Here is a 16,932-nt window from a genome sequence, read left to right as displayed (position 1 = left end):
AGAACAGGCTCCCATGTGTTTTTCAGTGGCAGACTCGTGGCTGAGGCTCAGCTTGCTCAGGCATAACAACTCCAAAGCTATGGTGGTTATTCAGAAAATATCCAAACGCCACAAAATTTGCGTATAAGCTTAAAGACTCTTACGTAAGTAAAGGATATAAATGTACACAGGTATGTTTGCTTGAACTTGTACCTTCCTTCTTAGAAGGAGGATTGCTGCATGTTTAATTCTCGGGTAACGAATGCCATTCCCAAAGAATTAAGCTTCTCTCCCTCCCTTGCCCACGTGTCCCCTCTGAATCAAGTGTGACCCCTCTGTTCACCGCCTCTCCCTCCTGTGCACCCTTATGCATCAAATAGAGATCCTGACCCTACGCGAGACTCTCCACCAGCTATTCTTTTTGGGACCTGGCATGGGCTCAGGAGTCTGCCCGTGGGAGCCTGCTTGGAGCAGAGTCATACCATATGTTCTGTAAGGTTAGCAGTCCACATCTTAGCAGCCGTGTGAAATATCCAGCAGTAAAATGTTCAAAATATACTGTCTTTCCAACTGGGCATTAATCAGGAAGATGGGAATCATGTCACTGGAGGTGCGTATCTACAGTTAGGCTAGTGGTGATGATGCCTGGTGGTGGTGGTGGGGAGAGGTGGATGGTTTAAGGTTGCAAGAGCAGTGGCCTGTTTCAGATGTCCACCTATACAAGCAAGTGGACACCTGAAAGCCGTTCCCCAGAGGGGCTTGTTCCTCTCCAGGGTTGGTACAGGGAACCTGGGCTGAGGGGCTGCTGTGGAGATGCCTCAACTGAGTGAAGGTGAGCCCCAGCTGGAGTGCTTGGTTCTTCTGGTGGTTGCCACCTCGCTGCAGCCCTATGCCTGCTGAACCTCTCCTGCAGGGGATATATGATGTGCTTAGTAGGTTGCAAACAGAAACTGTGAGTAGACTGTCTGATAAGCACGGTTGGTTACCTTTCAAATGTTAGATAGTCTTCGTAGTGGGGTTATATTGTAAGTGACTGACGCAGATTTCTCTTTTTTTTTGGAAAAAGAAATTCGGATGCCAAATTTCTACTCCTGGTGTAATTGCACTTTGATTACCAAGTATGGAAACCAACTTATCCACCTTTCTCATCCATCTAATTTATATCTAGGCTGTCATACAGGTGCACGGGTAAGGAAGGAGGAAGCTTCGGTTCTTGGTCTGAATGACTTTTCTTGCAGACAAAAAAAAAATTACTTTGCTTCTCAACTGAAGTATTTCTTTGAAAGTGCTTTGCAAAAAAATGAGGTAGAAACAGGGTCTAAGATACTTTTTTCCATAAAGTGTTGATTGCAGAGGCTGGATGACAATTTTGCTGTAGTCACTGTGAATTTGGGTTACCCCTTTACCAGCTTTTGATGCTGCATGTGCAGTTCTCTTGCTCCCGGAGTTGAGACCCTGAGATCGAATTTAATCTCTGTAAACTTAGATCTGACTCCTGCTCAGGCTGTCCATAGCCCCAGGGTTTGCTGGGGCACCTGCTGCATAAAATTGGTTACAGACAGACCTACAGAAGGAGTCCATGGAAATCCCAGAAAAAGTTTTGCTGGCAGATTTCTGCTGGAGCAGAAGACACGTCTAAATAGTGGCGTAATTCTCATAATTACAGGGCAAAAAGTCAAGGGTTGAGACAGTAAAACCTCCATTTCTTGGTATTATTCATTAGCTTTTAAGTCTTCCTTCCTCTCTCAGCTCAGTCTCTTCCTCTTGGTATTGCAGTAAGATAGTATTCGTCGATAACCAGCTGTGGGTTTCGCTGTGCATCTGCTCTGCCCTGCTCATCCATCCAGCTTGTGAATCCCTCTGCCTTCGGTAAGCATGGTCCAGGGGAGCTTTATTATCCCCTGAAATCCTGACACCTGACAGACAAATTTAACTGCTTGCTAATTGCATGCTAAAAAGGCACTGCACATGCTGTATGGTGATCTTACAGCCCCAAATTTGGAGAGTGCGCTTTTTGCCATGCAAAGCTTGCTGCTGTGTCTAGTGCTTCATCCCTGTGCTGGGAAGGAAGTCGGGAAGGGAAGGAGTTGAGATGGGAAGGTCTCCCCTTGCCTCCTGCCCCAGCACTCCTTGCACAGCTCTAATATGGTCCTTGGGGAATATTGAGAAGGTTCGAAGAATTAGATGGGAATTGAGTTGTTTTTTTTCTTAAAGGGGTGCTGTTTGGGCAAAAATAGTTTGTTTGAAGTAGTGGGTTTTGCTTGTAACTATTTTCCATGCATGGACACATGCAGTATCAGCTGCGGTGTGTAGTGCTGGCCAGTGACTACAGGTCATGTGCTGTTTGCCAAATACAAGGTCGTAGTAAAACACTTATTTATTTTTCCTTCTTTCTGTGAATGAGAAAAGCAACCCAACTTTTGCTCCAACTGCTTGCGTGGCCATGCCCTGCTGTTGGCTTGCCCACCAAGAGCTGCAGGAGGGTGATGCTGGAGATGGACCTTGGTGGCCGCTGCGCTGCCGAGCCTGAGCAGCCTCACATGCCTCCTGCCTGCTCCCAGGACGCGGCTGAGGTGCGTGGTGACATCATGACATGTCAACACGATGTCATCATCCAGCTCTGCGAGCCTCCTAGCAGGGATGTGCACACGGGTGAGGACACTTCAGCTCACCGGTGACTTCTGGTGGCTGATGCACCTTGCTAGGGCAATATACTGGCGTCGGGGAGCTTAGCTCATGGGCCTGCTGTGTACCCCGAAGCTTTCTCTTTATTTCCTCGAAATATGGGGAAAGAAATGATGTCTCTTCACCAGCACCATGCTGGCACAAGCCGCAGTGTTGAAATAATGACGCAGGGGGGAAATCGTCTCCCGGGTTTATAAATCTTTTTCAGGGAGTGGCAGTGTTTGCAGAAAAATAACTCTTCTGCTGGCGTGGGTTGCATCTTGATCGCAGCCTGGGCTGGTTCAGCCACGCTGAAAGGAGCCTTTTAACATCTATGATCACTTTTGATATTAATTTTTATAGGTATGGGCTTGAATCTGTAATGAAAATCGGAAGCTGCTTCTCTTGTTGCAGGAAGCAGGATGGATGGGTGCTGGGTTGGCAGTCAGACAGAATACCTGCTTTTCCAGATATTAAATTAAAATATATCTCATGCCAGCTCATGCATGAATCTTGGAGTCCCCCAAGTCTTCACTTGCTTCCTTAAAAGTTAGTCTGTGCTGGAAACTTTATCGGGGCAGTATGTGAGTGCCAAAATCTGTCAACATAGACCTATTTGCAGGATCCAGGTTCAGCTAAAAACAACCCCAATCTTACTAACTTGTAATACAAGTGTACATATATATATAAAGTACTATGATGTAGCTGGAAACAAACCCTAGTTGAGCTAATTTTAAGCAGTGAGGAGCTTAATCTAATTCCTTTGGTAGGATTTCTCACTGTCCTGGGCATGGGAGGAATTGTGTTCATCTGGAGACCAAAGCTATACAGTTTGTGAGTGCCGTAGAAATTCATATACATTCATAACATTTGGTTAAGATGTAAAGTTTTTATAGTACAGCGACTCCTCAGGAGCCATTAAAAATATTTTGGAAAAAGACTTCATCCTTTTTTTTTATAGGACAGTAAGCACTTTGAAATGGAAAGGCTCTTAAAAATACTTTCGAATTTGAGCATGGCTTTGCTTCCCAGCTCACTTTTGGTTTGAGTTTCAGAGCCTCCCGAGAAACATGATATTTTTGGACTTTAACATTAGAGCACTTGTTAGAAAATGGTTTCGGTTTGCTTCATGGGGTTGGTCACGCTGCATTCCCGCTCCTGTCAGGTTAATGAAGTTTCTGAAGATGTGCTAAATGCAGTTTGTTTGTAGCCGATATAACTACACCAAGGAAGGAGGTGGGGTGTGCAACTGGGGGAGCATGCAGATGGCAGCGGTCAGCGGGGAGGCAGAGTTCATCCATGTCCAGTGCCGTCCAGCGCTGCCAGGAACCTGTGAGAAAACAGCAGTGGAGATGATGGAATAGCTTCTCTCCGAGAAAATATCTTTCTAATCCGTGGTAATTAGTAGCTGATACATCCTTGAAGCAGGAGGGTTTGCTTTTCTTCCAAGTCATTGGGATGAAGTAGGCACAGGTTTGCTCTGTGCCTGTGGTGCTGGAAGACGGGGGTTCCCAGGAGATACCTGGCCATTGATAACTTTGTCCCACGTGCTCTTTAGCTCCAGGTTTGGCCCATCAGATGGGACTGGGGATCTCAAAGCTGCTGGCTGCATCACTCTGCATTTCCACGTACTTTGCGGTGGCATTTTGGGGTGGCATTTGGTCCTTCAGGTGAACAAAAGAACCCAATGAAAGGCACAGTCCTTTGTCACTGCAGTAAGTACATCTTCCTTGTCCTCATCACCCGAAGCAGTTTTCACTTGAGGTTACTCGTTCCCAGTCTTTGCTGAGGAATCTGAGCCTTGCGTGACACTGAGTGTACCTTTATTTTTGCTCTTGCAGATACTGCTATCGTAACAATCTCCTCTGCAACATGAAACCCAGTTTCGGGAAAGTAACTTTCAATTCATGATTATTCTGGCTGTGTGATTACAAAGGGCATTTCTAGGGAGAGTTCTTATGATCTGGGAAGCGCATGTTGGCTGAGGAATGCTGTCAAGGTTGTGGGGCTGAGAACAGCTCTGCTTCTATGCAGCCATCCCGATAGCCAGTCCTTTCCTACGTAGGTCTGAAAACACAGCCTGAACCTTTTCTTCTCCAAGCTCTGGAGACTCCCTGGAGCAGGGGACGTGTTGCAGCCGCACGTGGTGGCCACGGGGACCACCTTGCCTGCACACCTCGTTCAACATGCCGTTGCTTTGCCAGCAGACTTGGCCCGTGAGCAATCTTGCTCAACCTGGGGAAAATGTTGCAGGACCTGCTCTGCAAGTGAATGCGGTTAAGCAGAGGGAATATCAAATTCTGGAGAGTTTAAGAGAGATTAAGTTTAATGCCCAGAGCATTGCATGGACCCCCTGAGACGTGCTTTTCCAAGGGCTTCTCTCCATCATGACCAGAAAGGCTTTTGTGGTGTTGCATGCTGTGGGAGATTTCAGGGCAAAGGTTTTCTCCTGCCTCTCACGCAGTTGTATTGTTCCAACGTGTAGTTTGAACGTGATTCCCCATGTTCGTGGCTAGCGTGGGGCGAGCGAAGGGCACGAGCACCCGGTTCTGGCAGGACTGATGTGCAAGAAGAGGGGGGAGATAACTCTTCCTTGGGGATTATCATCCTTCTGCTTCAGCAGCTGTTAAAGCATCATCTCCTCTCTACCTTGGGTTTAATCTGTACCAAAATCAGTATAATCATGTAGTTTTGTGAACGAAAGATGCTTTTTCTCCCTAAACTCCTCAGGACTTTTCCTGGGGATGCTAAGCCATGGTGTCTGTGATGCCAGACTCCTTGCCTTGCCCTGAGCGCCAGGGGTACCACTCTCACTAGTGTGCTGCCTTTCTCTCTTGCTTTCTTTCATTCAGAAGAGATGCTCATTTCTTCCCACGTGCTCACAGGCTTTTTTTTGTGAGTCCCATGTCTGGAACGATCTGTGGTTTCCCCAGAAGTCGTATGTGGTCATATCACCTGCCTTTATTTTGTGTTACATCAGTTGGAAAGTGCCATGTTTTGTAGTCTGTGAATTGGTGACCTGTTTACACCCACGCATTTCCTGAGACTGAGACTTGCTGCATGCTCGGTGACGTGGGGAACCCAGGGCAGGGCCAAAAAACAAGAGCTGGCCTGTCTTCTTCTGGGGAGCAGGGTCTGCGCTATGCTCTTCTCTGGCATGAGCAAGATGTCCTACTTCTTAGCGATGGTGTGAGCTGTAAAATCATAGTTGTCTTTGTGGATTGGGCCTTAACTTTTCAATTTTGGTTTATCAACATGATCATACAATCACAGAATAGTTTGGGTTGAGAGGGACCTTTGAAGATCATCTAGTCCCACTCCCCTTCTTTGGATAGGGACATCTTCCACTAGGTCAGGTTGCTCAAAGCTTTGTCCAACCTGATCTTGAAGAGTTCCAGTGATGGGGCATCCACAACTTCTCTGGGCAACCTGCTCCAGCATCTCACCACCCTTAGGATACGGAGGTGCTGCTGAAACGCTGCCTGCTCTAAGTCTGGAGGTTGCCGTGGCTGCTTAGATGAAAACTAAATGGTAAGCAGGCAAGAGGAGTGTGTGGCTTTCATCTTCTCAGCTGCCTGGTCACCGGAAGGGTTCATAGACCCAGTGTGAAGTGGGTGAGGGAGAACCAAAGAGCTTGCTTGCGGAGATCAGCTTTCCTGTGAGATTTGGGCTGGCATGTCTCAGTCCTCCTTAGGGCTTTTGGCAAGACACTGAAATTTCTGGCTGGAGGCCCTGCTTATAAAATGGAGATGGTAATTTTTTTTTCCTTTCACTTAGTCTAATCTATTCCGGGTTTGACATCTGGGGCAGGGACAATCTAATTCTGTGTATTTGTGCAGTGCCAATCATAATAACGCTCCGCTCTCAGGTCCTCTGGGTCCTGTTGTAATACACAGCTCGAGTGGATTTGGAGCAGAGGTCTTGCTGATCTGATATCCCCTCTCTGATGGCGACAGCTTAAAGAAGATGCAAAAAAAATCCCTGGAGTGGGCAGCTACAGTTTATCCTGCCCTGGGAAAGGCTTTTTCCTAATCTCTGGTGGCAGAGGCAGGCATTGATGCTCTGAAGAGGAAGGATGAAGATGCTAGCTTTTCTGGTCCAAGAGGCTTCATCACTGATTTCATTGGGAAGGCTCTGTGACAAAACCAAGCAGAGGTTGATTCTGGGGGATTATACTGAACCGAAAACATCTCCTGGGCATAAAGAGGTAGCTGCTGGACCACAGATAGCAGCTACTTGTAGGGAACAAGTGGTCTTTCATCTTCTCACTGCTGCGTGTCAGGAAGAGGAGGCAGTCTGTAGTTTTCCCACTTAATGTGCAGCTTTTTAAACCATAGCAATTTGAGAATTAATTTTTTTTTTTTGTTTGCTTGGAAACAATTATTATAAATAGGGCAGCGGTGAGCTGTTTTGGTGCTGGGTGTTAGGAGGTCATTCCAGTGCCCCATCTCCTGAGCAACCCTCTGTCACACCATCCGGATCCTGCCTCTGAGAGGGCAGAGGCTCAAGATCCCGCTGCGGTTTGGAAGTCAGTGGGAGCCTCTTTCAGAGCAAAGGCTTTGCTGAGCAGCAGGATTTCTGTAAAAAAGAAGAGGTTCCCGATTCCTGCTGTGTCCATCATTCAGTGAGAGCCGCTTGTCCCTGCTGCTTTTTTTTGTCTGCCCTCGTTTTGTGCTTTGCCTGATGGAGACTCAACCCTCAGAGCGGTGCAGAAAATGGTCAGGGTTTTTTTTTTTTTGTGCACAGATGAAAAGATTAAATTTGTGTGCATTTGAATCTTTAGAACATAATGAGATTGGGATCCCTAAGGGTTAAGGATTTCAAAATTTCCTGCGAGTTTTGTCCCTTTTTGCACGTGCCGCCTTCAGCAATCTCAGGGTGCGCTCTTCTGTAATGCAGCTATTTTATCAAATTGCTTTGCTAGTAGTATATAATTTTGCTCTAACTGCTGCTGATGGCAGCGCAGAGATGATGATAGGTGCACATATCTTCCTTTTAAAATAATTCATAATAGACCAGGCCGGGTACTTTGCATCCTTACGGTGATGGGTGGGTGTAGGCTGGCCCTGATTGCCCTGCACCTTCAGAGAAGGGTGCTCTCTCCAGGTTGCACTGCTGGAGAAGAACTTTCTGCTCGGTGCTTTACTCGAGGACTATCTATGAGTTGTGCAGTGGGAACCAAGACCACCGTGTTCCTTGGTGGCGACCAACTGGGATCTGTCCTGTATCCCCCTGTTGAAGACACTGTGTGTGCAGTGGGTTTCTGAGCATGTTATTGGTCAGACTGGGATTATTTTTGTTGTGATACTAATTTTCATGTGCCTTTGTGGTTCTGGAGGCACCTAGATGATCTTTAAGGTGCCCTCCAACCCAAACTGTTCTATTCTATGATTCTGTGATCTGGAGAATAAGATCAGCATATAAGTTACTTTCTTTCCCCTCTGTGGTTCATTGGAGAAGCATTTCTCCTGCTTTTCAGGCTTGAGAGGGAGGAGGATTGGAGGTGACCACAAGGGAAGCCCATCTCTGGTAACCCATGGTTGGTGATTCCTGGTGCTGAGCCTTAACCAACCCCAAATGCACCTTTTCCCCAAGTTTTCCTGGTACAAATTCTGTTGAACAAGAAGAAAGTGGCATTGCATTAAAACAACGTCATCAACATCAGAGATTTGATTAAAAAACATAATGAACCTTTTTGATGTTCATTCCCATTTGGGAATAGGTAGGATGCTCTGGACGATCCCAGCTCAGCAGACCCGATTTTGTTGACGGGCACTGCAGGTACCAGGGTTGCTGTGTGCACCGCAGACGCAGCTGGCTCGCAATTAAGGTTGGTTACCTAAGCCATTACAATTAGGTAAGAATAACAAAGGCAAGACATTTTTAAAAGCAAGGCTGAACCCAGGGTGTCTCTTGATTGTTTTCTCTTGTCATGTAATTGAACCCTTAGGACCTCTCTGCTCCATGGGAGGTCAGCTATTTTCATAACCGGTTTATAATTATTCCTGTTGTGGAACCTCTTACGAGGCATTAAAACTACAGTAAGAGGAGTGAGTAGGTATGGATCCTTCCCCTGGCAAGGGTAGGGTCTGCATGTAGCACTTTGCTCCCAACTGTGTTGTTTGTGAAGCATTTTGGGGCTGGAAAGTACCCCGAAAGTACAAAAGAACAGCGTCCTTCTGGCATTAGAAGAGCAAAGGTTGAAGAAGTGGTTTATCGATTCAGAAGGGATGAGACAGCAGGACCACCAACCTTGGGGCTGATGCCATTAGTACACCAGTGTACCCCTCAGGGGTGGTCTCTGCTCATACTGGGCTACAGGTTAATCATCTGGTTTCTTAATAGGCTCCTTCCCTTTGGGGTATGTCCTAAGGCGCAGTTACCTACATACTGCATCCACTTCCGAGGCAGCCCTGAGTTAAGCAAGCAGCTCGTGCCTTTTCCTGAAGATGGGCCATTTGGGGACATCTCTGCTTCGTGTGCAGCCTCCACCCACTGTGGTGGAAGGGACGGAGACCTCCTGGAATACCCCTGCAGCATCAAGACCATGGCTGCTACCAAAATCCCCATGCTCTGCAGCCTCCCCGGTTACACAGAAGGGGAGCCAGCTCGGTGCGGATGTGGATCCCTGGGGGGATAAGGATGCTCCAAGTTCTGCCTGGCTCTGGGTGGGATGCCGAGCATTTGGGTTTGGGGACAAACAATGGGAGCTGTGTTCTTACTGTGTCTCCTACCCTGATTATATATCCTCATCAAGGCAGGGAATTGTCATTGATACCTATAGAAATATAAAATAATAATTTTTAATATATAAATATATATATAAATGCATATATGCATTACGTAGCAAGTCTTGCTACTGACTCAGTAAGTATCTCCATATATTTTCAGGAAGAAGGGATAAAAAGGTGTCCCCATTCCTATCCGAGTGCCCACCTCTGTCCTCTGTGGCATGCGTCAAGCAATTCTTCATAGAGGCCAAGTTCATTGAAGCATCAGGGTCTTGTCAGTCTGTGCAGGTGTTGTTTTAAACATCTTTCCCTCTACCATCTTCCCAGTGGACTAACCCCCACTTTAGCAAAATAAGAGGAGGAAGTTTTATGACAACTGTGGTTTTGCAGTCGAACCTTGATTTATATAATTTTGGCTTTGTGCTTGGATTCCTTGGTTGCTGCTCCAAATTCACGCGGTCTACTGTGTACTTAACCCCTTTGGCACAGGAATTGTAGGGATTTAGGGGGGTAGAAGCCTGCTCTGCGGTTTTTTTTTTCCCTAAGTTTGCACTTCCTACTGCTGAATATCAAGCTTGCACCGCTGCAGAGTGTATAACACACGCCATCCGTTGGGAAGAACATCTTTTGTTTTTGTCGCTTAGCAATTCTAGGCTGAGTTTCAATTTCAATAGCAAAATTCACCCTTCCCTTACCCAGAGCTCATGGAGATTTTGCATCATTAAATGTGTTTTCTAGCCAAGAAGGTCTTGCAGCTTGTAGGTATATATGTAATGTGTGTATGGTTGTCCTGCAGTACATGGTGGAAGAGAGGAAACGGTGGTCAGATGTGTCCACACCTGACTTGGAGATGGTTCTTGAGAGAGAAATGCAAACTCTTACTCTTGGATGTCCTGGCTGAAGCCCAGCCTGAAACCTGGAGGAGAATAAGGCTTCGTTTCAGAGTATCCCTTAGTGTGCAGAAGCTGGGTTACAAAACCAGCTGCCTGGCGTCTCCAAGTGTTGGCTATTGATTTTTTTATTTTATCACTCCAGAGCAGGACTTTAAAGCCTCAAGGTGGATGTACACAGAGGAGTTTGTAGCTGCAAATTTTGGGTGGGTAGAAGGAAAATGGTGATTTTAGCACTGGTAATCACGCTTAACATTCAGCAATGAGTGATTCCTTTGCTGACCCAGCTGGTACTGAAAATAAGCTCCTGCCTGTTACCTGATAACTTTGATTTCAAGTTTATTTGTTGGCAGTGTCCTGTAACGTTGGATTACCACTACTAGGTACACATACATGGGTGAGGATATATCGTCCACCTACTTCTCAGGAGAAGGCTCAGAAGTTTGGGGTTGCTACTTGGAGAACTGATGATGAACCCCACAGCTGTCCTGAACTGTGTATTCTGCAACTTGCCCACCCCAGCCCAACCCCCCCCACAACGCCCAAGGTTTGGCCATGCCTTTGCGTGCTCTTGCATCTTCCCTGAGCAGTTCATGCTGGTCACCAGGTGTCCTGGTTTCAGCTGGGACAGAGTTAACTGTCTTCCTAGTAGCTGGTACAGTGCTATGTTTTGAGTTCAGTATGTGAAGAATGTTGATAACACTGATGTTTTCAGTTGTTGCTCAGTAGTGTTTAGACAAAGTCAAGGATTTTTCAGCTTCTCATGCCCAGCCAGGGCACCTGACCCAAACTGGCCAACAGTGTATTCCATACCATGTGACATCCCATCTCGTTTAGGAACTGGGAAGGGGGGGGCAGGGATTTCACCGCTCGGGGACTGGCTGGGTGTCGGTCGGCGGGTGGTGAGCAATTTCCCTGCACATCATTTGTACATTTCAATCCTTTTATTACTACTGTTGTCATTTTTTTAGTGTTATCATTATCATTATTAGTTTCTTCTTTTCTGTTCTATTAAACCGTTCTTATCTCAACCCAGGAGTTTTACTTCTTTTCCTGATTTTCTCCCCCATCCCACTGGATGGGGGGGGAGTGAGTGAGCAGCTGCGTGGTGCTTAGTTGCTGGCTGGGGTTAAACCACGACACCAGGATGGCAGCCGGGTGAAGAAGGACAAGGTGTAGGTTTTGCTGTACCTCATAGGGGCGGTTGTCACCTTTTTGCTCCCAGTTGTGATGGTGATAGAGGTAGTGGTGTGGGAGCATCTGGGGTGGCAGTTGTCAGTGTGGCCACCCAACCAAAAATGGGGAGATCATAGAACCACAGCATGGTTTGGGTTGGAAGGGATCTTTAAAGATCATCTATTTCCAACCCCCCTGCCATGGGCAGGGACATCTTCAACTAGATCGGGTTGCTCGAAGCCCCATCCAACCTGACCTTGAACACATCCAGTGATGTGTAGGGCATCCACAACTTCTCTGGGCAACCTGCTCCAGTGTCTTACCACCCTCATCGTAAAAAATACCTTCCTTACGTCCAATCCAACCTTACCCTCTTTCCGTTTAAAACCGTTGCCCCTTGTCTTGTCACTACAGGCCCTGCTAAAAAGTCTGTCCCCGTCTTTCTTCTAAGCCCCCTTTAAGTACTGAAGGGCCACAATAAGGTCTCCCCGGAGCCTTCTCTTCTCCAGGCTGAACAACCCCAATTCTCTCAGCGTTTCCTCATAGGAGAGGTGTTCCAGCTGTCTGGCCATTTCCATGGCCTCCTCTGGACCTGCTCTGCCAGGTCCATGTCCTCCTTGTACCGTGGTTTAGATGTGTTCTGTTGTCAAAGCTTCAGCTGCCGTGAATTTGCAACAGCCGCATGTGTGCATAGACACCTCCGTAAGCCTTGGAGCCGCTGATGCAGGGCAGGGACTGAGCAACTTTGAAGCATCTCTGAGATGAGAAAAGTTGGGCTGAGTTGTGTTTTGTCACCAATTTCTTCCTCAGTAAATCCAGCCTCTGGGCTGGGAGGGACTTCGGGCTTTTAAACACCACATTGGTGTGTCGGAGCTTGTAGCATGGAGGCTGGGAAAAGCATCTTGCTCACCACTGTAGCTGGCATGACCAAAAGAATGTGACATGCTTAATGAAGTTCACTTTTTTGTTTAAAGTTTGCTCTTTTGGACTGGAGTAAATAGAAACATTAAGTGCTGACAGTTGCTTAAACCAGACATTTACAATGAACTTAATTTTCTAGATGCAGAAATCATAACCTAGTGACTTTTCCAGTTTCTTATACCTTTTTTTCAGTGGTGCAAGAAGCTGGGCTGGAAGGTGCTGAATTTGCTGGCTTCGGCAAACATGGAGGCTTGAACGTGCTGCTTGGTTTTGTTGCTTTTTTAACAAAACAAAGCTATTTTGTTCTTGCTTTCTCATTCAGCCATTTACCTCGGATGCTCCTTGTCTGCTGTTTGCTACCTGGAGAGGGTAGGAAACCTCTCTGGAGCTTGGCTGTCAAAGGATGCTAACATGATCGTGTGGATTTAATCACTTCAGCGAAGTGCTGAGCCTCGTGTCTTTGTGTTGTATTTATTCTGCTCGGCTCCAGCGGTGGTCCATGGGCACGTGCAGGCAGGCCAAAGAGATGCTGCTGTTGGCATAAAGGAGCACATCCCTCTTTTGGGAGAAGCTGCAGGTTCCTGGAAGAGTTTTTGGCTGTTGGAGCATCAGGATAAATCTCATGATGGAATGTTTGTCTCTATAAATAATTAGTAGATGATCAGTGTCGATGCAGTAAGATCACTGTAGCTGGTCAGTGTAATGTGGTTTGTGGGTTTTTTATGTAAAGTACAAGGCACAGAGCAGTGGAGGAATCTGGTGGTCTCATCTGATCTGCTCTTGTTGCTACGTCAGCTTGCTCTGTCAATAGATACTTTTGCAAGCTTTTCCAAGAAGGCTGCTAGAGGGTTCTCATGGGACGTAGGTGAAGCTGGGAGTTTATTCGAGCAGTTGTAAAATCCGAAGAACATTTTCTATTCCTTCATGTATCATGAAAATAATTTTCATCCCTGAAGTTCTCCTTCTGGAGTGTCATCTGCTCACTGTAAGGCAGTCATGTCTCGGATAAACTAAACCTCATTTTCCCTCCCTAACCTGGAATGACATCCATCGAGATGGTGGCTTTTAAAGGTCAATGTCAAGAGCTCATCTTACCTACGTTACAAATAGGCACTTCTGGTATTGTGCTAGGCATCCTCTTACTCCGAATTCCTGCATACTGCTTCTCCACCTCTTTGGACTCATTTAGATCAGGAAACTTTGAACACTGGGAGTAAATTCAGATTAGTTGGTGTTTTATAAATCAGTTGCAGCTGTTGCCCACAGCTGCACGAGATCAGGCTCGAGGTCTTTTGAAAGGACTCTAAAATCATGTAATCACAGGACGGTTTGGGTTGGAAGGGACCTTTGAAGATCATCTAGTCCAACCCCCCTACAATACGCAGGGACATCTTCCAATAGATCAGGTTGCTCAAAGCCCCATCCAACCTGACCTTGAACACTTCCAGTGATGGGGCATCCACAACTTCTCTGTCTTGCCTGTTATCATTAAACCTCCGATCTGTCGTGACATCTGGAAATGCCGAGCAGCCAGACCGCCATGTCCCATCCCTTCATGGTCTGTGGTTCTTCATTGGGTTCTTGTAGCCAACCATTGGTTTAAACTTCTATTTTGGAGGAGCTTTTGGAAGATACCCTGGGTGCCATTGCTGTTGACCTAAGATGGAAAGCCAAGAGCTCTGGTTTGTTTGGAGCTGCACCCAACACCTCTTCTCTCAAAGGCAAACATAAAAGTAAACATAAAAAAAAGCAAAATCTCAGCTCGGAATGCCGTAGCTAACTGCCGTGTAGGGTTATTTGACAGACAAACAGCTTTAACTTCTTTTTAAAATTCCTTTTCTGAAAACCTTGGTACTTGAGCTGGAGATTTAATAACCTGTCACAGTGTGGGGCCTTGTGATGGAGTGGCAGTGATGCCAAAAGGTTTAGAGGGTAGAAGATCTGGGGAAGAAGGATCATTGAGCTTAATTTGCCCTACATGAACTATTTGGAGCCTGTTAGCTCAAAACCCTATGCTTGATTCAGGAGAAAACTTAAAAAGAACCAGTATTAAAAAGAACTACATCAATGCGGAGTTGAGAGTGAGATGCTCAGTGGTGTGACCTGATGGTATGATTGAATTGCCACAAGGTATTTTAGTTTAGTTTAGTTTATTCTAGTTTATTCTAGTTTACTTTATCTAGAAAGGTTCTCAGTTTCTGGTGTTTAATTGGCAAATACCTTGGAAAAAAAAAGATACTGAAGTAGGTTAACCTGTAGTTGGTGGTTCTTTTCGGTGGGAATGGCTGAAGGTCGGACAGAGTTCCCAGCTTGCCAGCAGGCTGTAGCTGGGGATGTGTGGTTTGGGCTGTGGGCAGCGGACGTTGCCCTCAGCTGAGGTTTGCCAGCGGTTCGGGTGATGGATGAGCAGCGTGCGAGGCTGGGGCTCGGTGCTGCCGGCAGGGAATCGGCTCCCCTCTGCTCGCTTGTTTTCTGCAGCCTTCATAATTAATCACCGTGCCCAGGAGAATGGGCAAGAAAATGAAAGTTGGGCTCCTTGCAGGAGTTCTGTAGCTTCTGCAAATTCTTTGTATTCCAAATTCTTTGTCTTATTTAACTCTGTATTGGGAGAGCTGGGTTTTACCGAGTTTATTTCCCTTTTTATGGTGACATTGCATTAGCTTCTGCCCATCTGACTCTTTCTTATCTCCTTGAAGGTGAAGAGGTGGAGTGAAAAATACACCAAAGGCAGAATTGGGGTGTTATGCCCAGGTTAACGTCGATGTTCTCGTGAAAGGCAGATGCAGCCAGGACAAAGACATCTATTAATCATTCATTTAACACAACAGCTGGAATCAAATTCATTCCTGGAGCCAGGCCATTCCAGCAAGGGTAATTTTTTGCTGCTGAAGTCGTTAGAAATTGAACAGCTGAAGGGGTGGAATTTGTTGGTAAACTCTTGAAACTTCCCATATTTCTCAATTATTTTATTTTTAATTTATATTATGCACTTCCCAATTCCTCCAAGACTGCAAAAGGCAGAAAGGCTGGAAGGATCCCCTCCAAAAAATGCTGTTATTTGAAATAAGGCAGTCAGAAACTTGGGTTTTGAGCAGGTGATGGGGTTTAGTCTTCAGCCTAATTTTCTCTATGGTTGTAGATGAAATAGGGTCTTCATTTGGGTGCTGGGTTTTTGGTAGAATTACACTGTAATTACAGCTCACAACCCTTTTCCTTCTTTACCCTTGTGCCATCTCGGTACAGCTGGACCACATAAGGTCTCTGCAGTCGATGATCAAGACTGTATTTATTATACTGTTGTTTGTGGCTGTAGTACCTGATTTTTAAATTTTTTTTTTTTTTTATACACGTCAGTGTTACTGCTCCACATCGCCTGACATTCTTTCCCGCATTTTGTCATGTTCTCTGCTTGGCTGTTCCACATTTGTAGTCCTACAGGCTCTACTGTGCAAGTAACAGCATCCTCCCTGGACAAAAAAATCATACAATCATAGAATGGTTTGGGTTGGAAGGGATCTTTAAAGGTCATCTTGGTCCAGCCCCCCTTCAATGAGCAGGGAAAATGCTACCTGGACATTGTTCTTTAATTAAGTTATTCTGCAGCTGTATCTATATAGGCTTTTAGCTCTCCAGGACTTCCTTCCATGTCTTCCTCCAGCTCTTTTTTTCTACCCTTTTTCCTCTTTTTTTTTTAAAATATCTTTTATTTTTTTAAAGTATTCGGGCTTTTTTATTCCTTAATATAACACAGCTGCAGTGGCTCCAAGCATTTTGTCCTTTGCTGATTTCTTCCTGAGCATCATTTCTGTATCTCTCCATCCTACCAACACACATTATTTCAGGTTTCTTGTTGAAGTTTCCTCCCTCCGTGACTTTGTGAGTGCTTTCTCCTCCTGTTCTTTGATGTCTATAGCTGTGCTGTGCAAATCCCATGGTGGAAATGGTTTTGATGAAAAGAATTTGAGAACTGATGTTCCTTTAAGCAGGGCAGCGGAGCAGGGACCTTCCTCAGGGTCCCCGAAATCAGACGTTCAGGTGCCACACTGATGGCAAAACTGAAAATGTTTGGATCTGGATCAAAAGAGCCATTTTACAGCCCAAACATCTTAAGGTTCCCGTTTACTTTTGTTTATGCTATTCAAAAAAACCCAACATCCAGACCTTGATGGTGCCTGTGATGTGACTCAATACAAAGATATGGCGAGTCCCCATGCTCCTGCTTGTTGGGGGTGGTTGGGACCAAGCCCCCCCTGGACACAAGTCCCTTTGCTGGAAAGCAGGAGGGTGACAATAGTTTGTGGGTTTTTTTTTCTCCTGAATTGTTTTTTTTTTATTTCCTTCCAGCTCCATACATGAGCCAGGCTCATCCAAAATTCTAGCAGAATATACTGTGTGTGGTGCACATCACTGCTGGGGAAAAGACCAGTGGGGGGGTCCTGATCACTGCCAGAATGATGTGCAGCCTGATCCTGCTTTTATCCTACAGTCACCTGGATGTAAGTCCAGGCTGACATTGAGAGGAGCCCTTTTCCCAAGCTGGAGAATAAAAAAGCTGCTGCTTTTAAGTGCAA

General features: G+C 46.0%; 1 protein-coding gene across 4 annotated transcripts in view; it reads left to right on the top strand.

Annotated features, from left to right (window-relative positions):
- NCOA1 (nuclear receptor coactivator 1) overlaps positions 1–16,932 on the top strand; it is a 185,211-nt gene that overhangs the window by 77,639 nt on the left and 90,640 nt on the right. The gene's annotated exons all lie outside the window — the stretch shown is intronic.

The sequence above is a fragment of the Haliaeetus albicilla genome, chromosome 18, assembly GCF_947461875.1.
Source record: "Haliaeetus albicilla chromosome 18, bHalAlb1.1, whole genome shotgun sequence".
Lineage (NCBI taxonomy): Eukaryota > Metazoa > Chordata > Aves > Accipitriformes > Accipitridae > Haliaeetus > Haliaeetus albicilla.
Note: the sequence above shows the minus strand (reverse complement) of the source record. Positions and strands in the feature narration are given on the sequence as shown.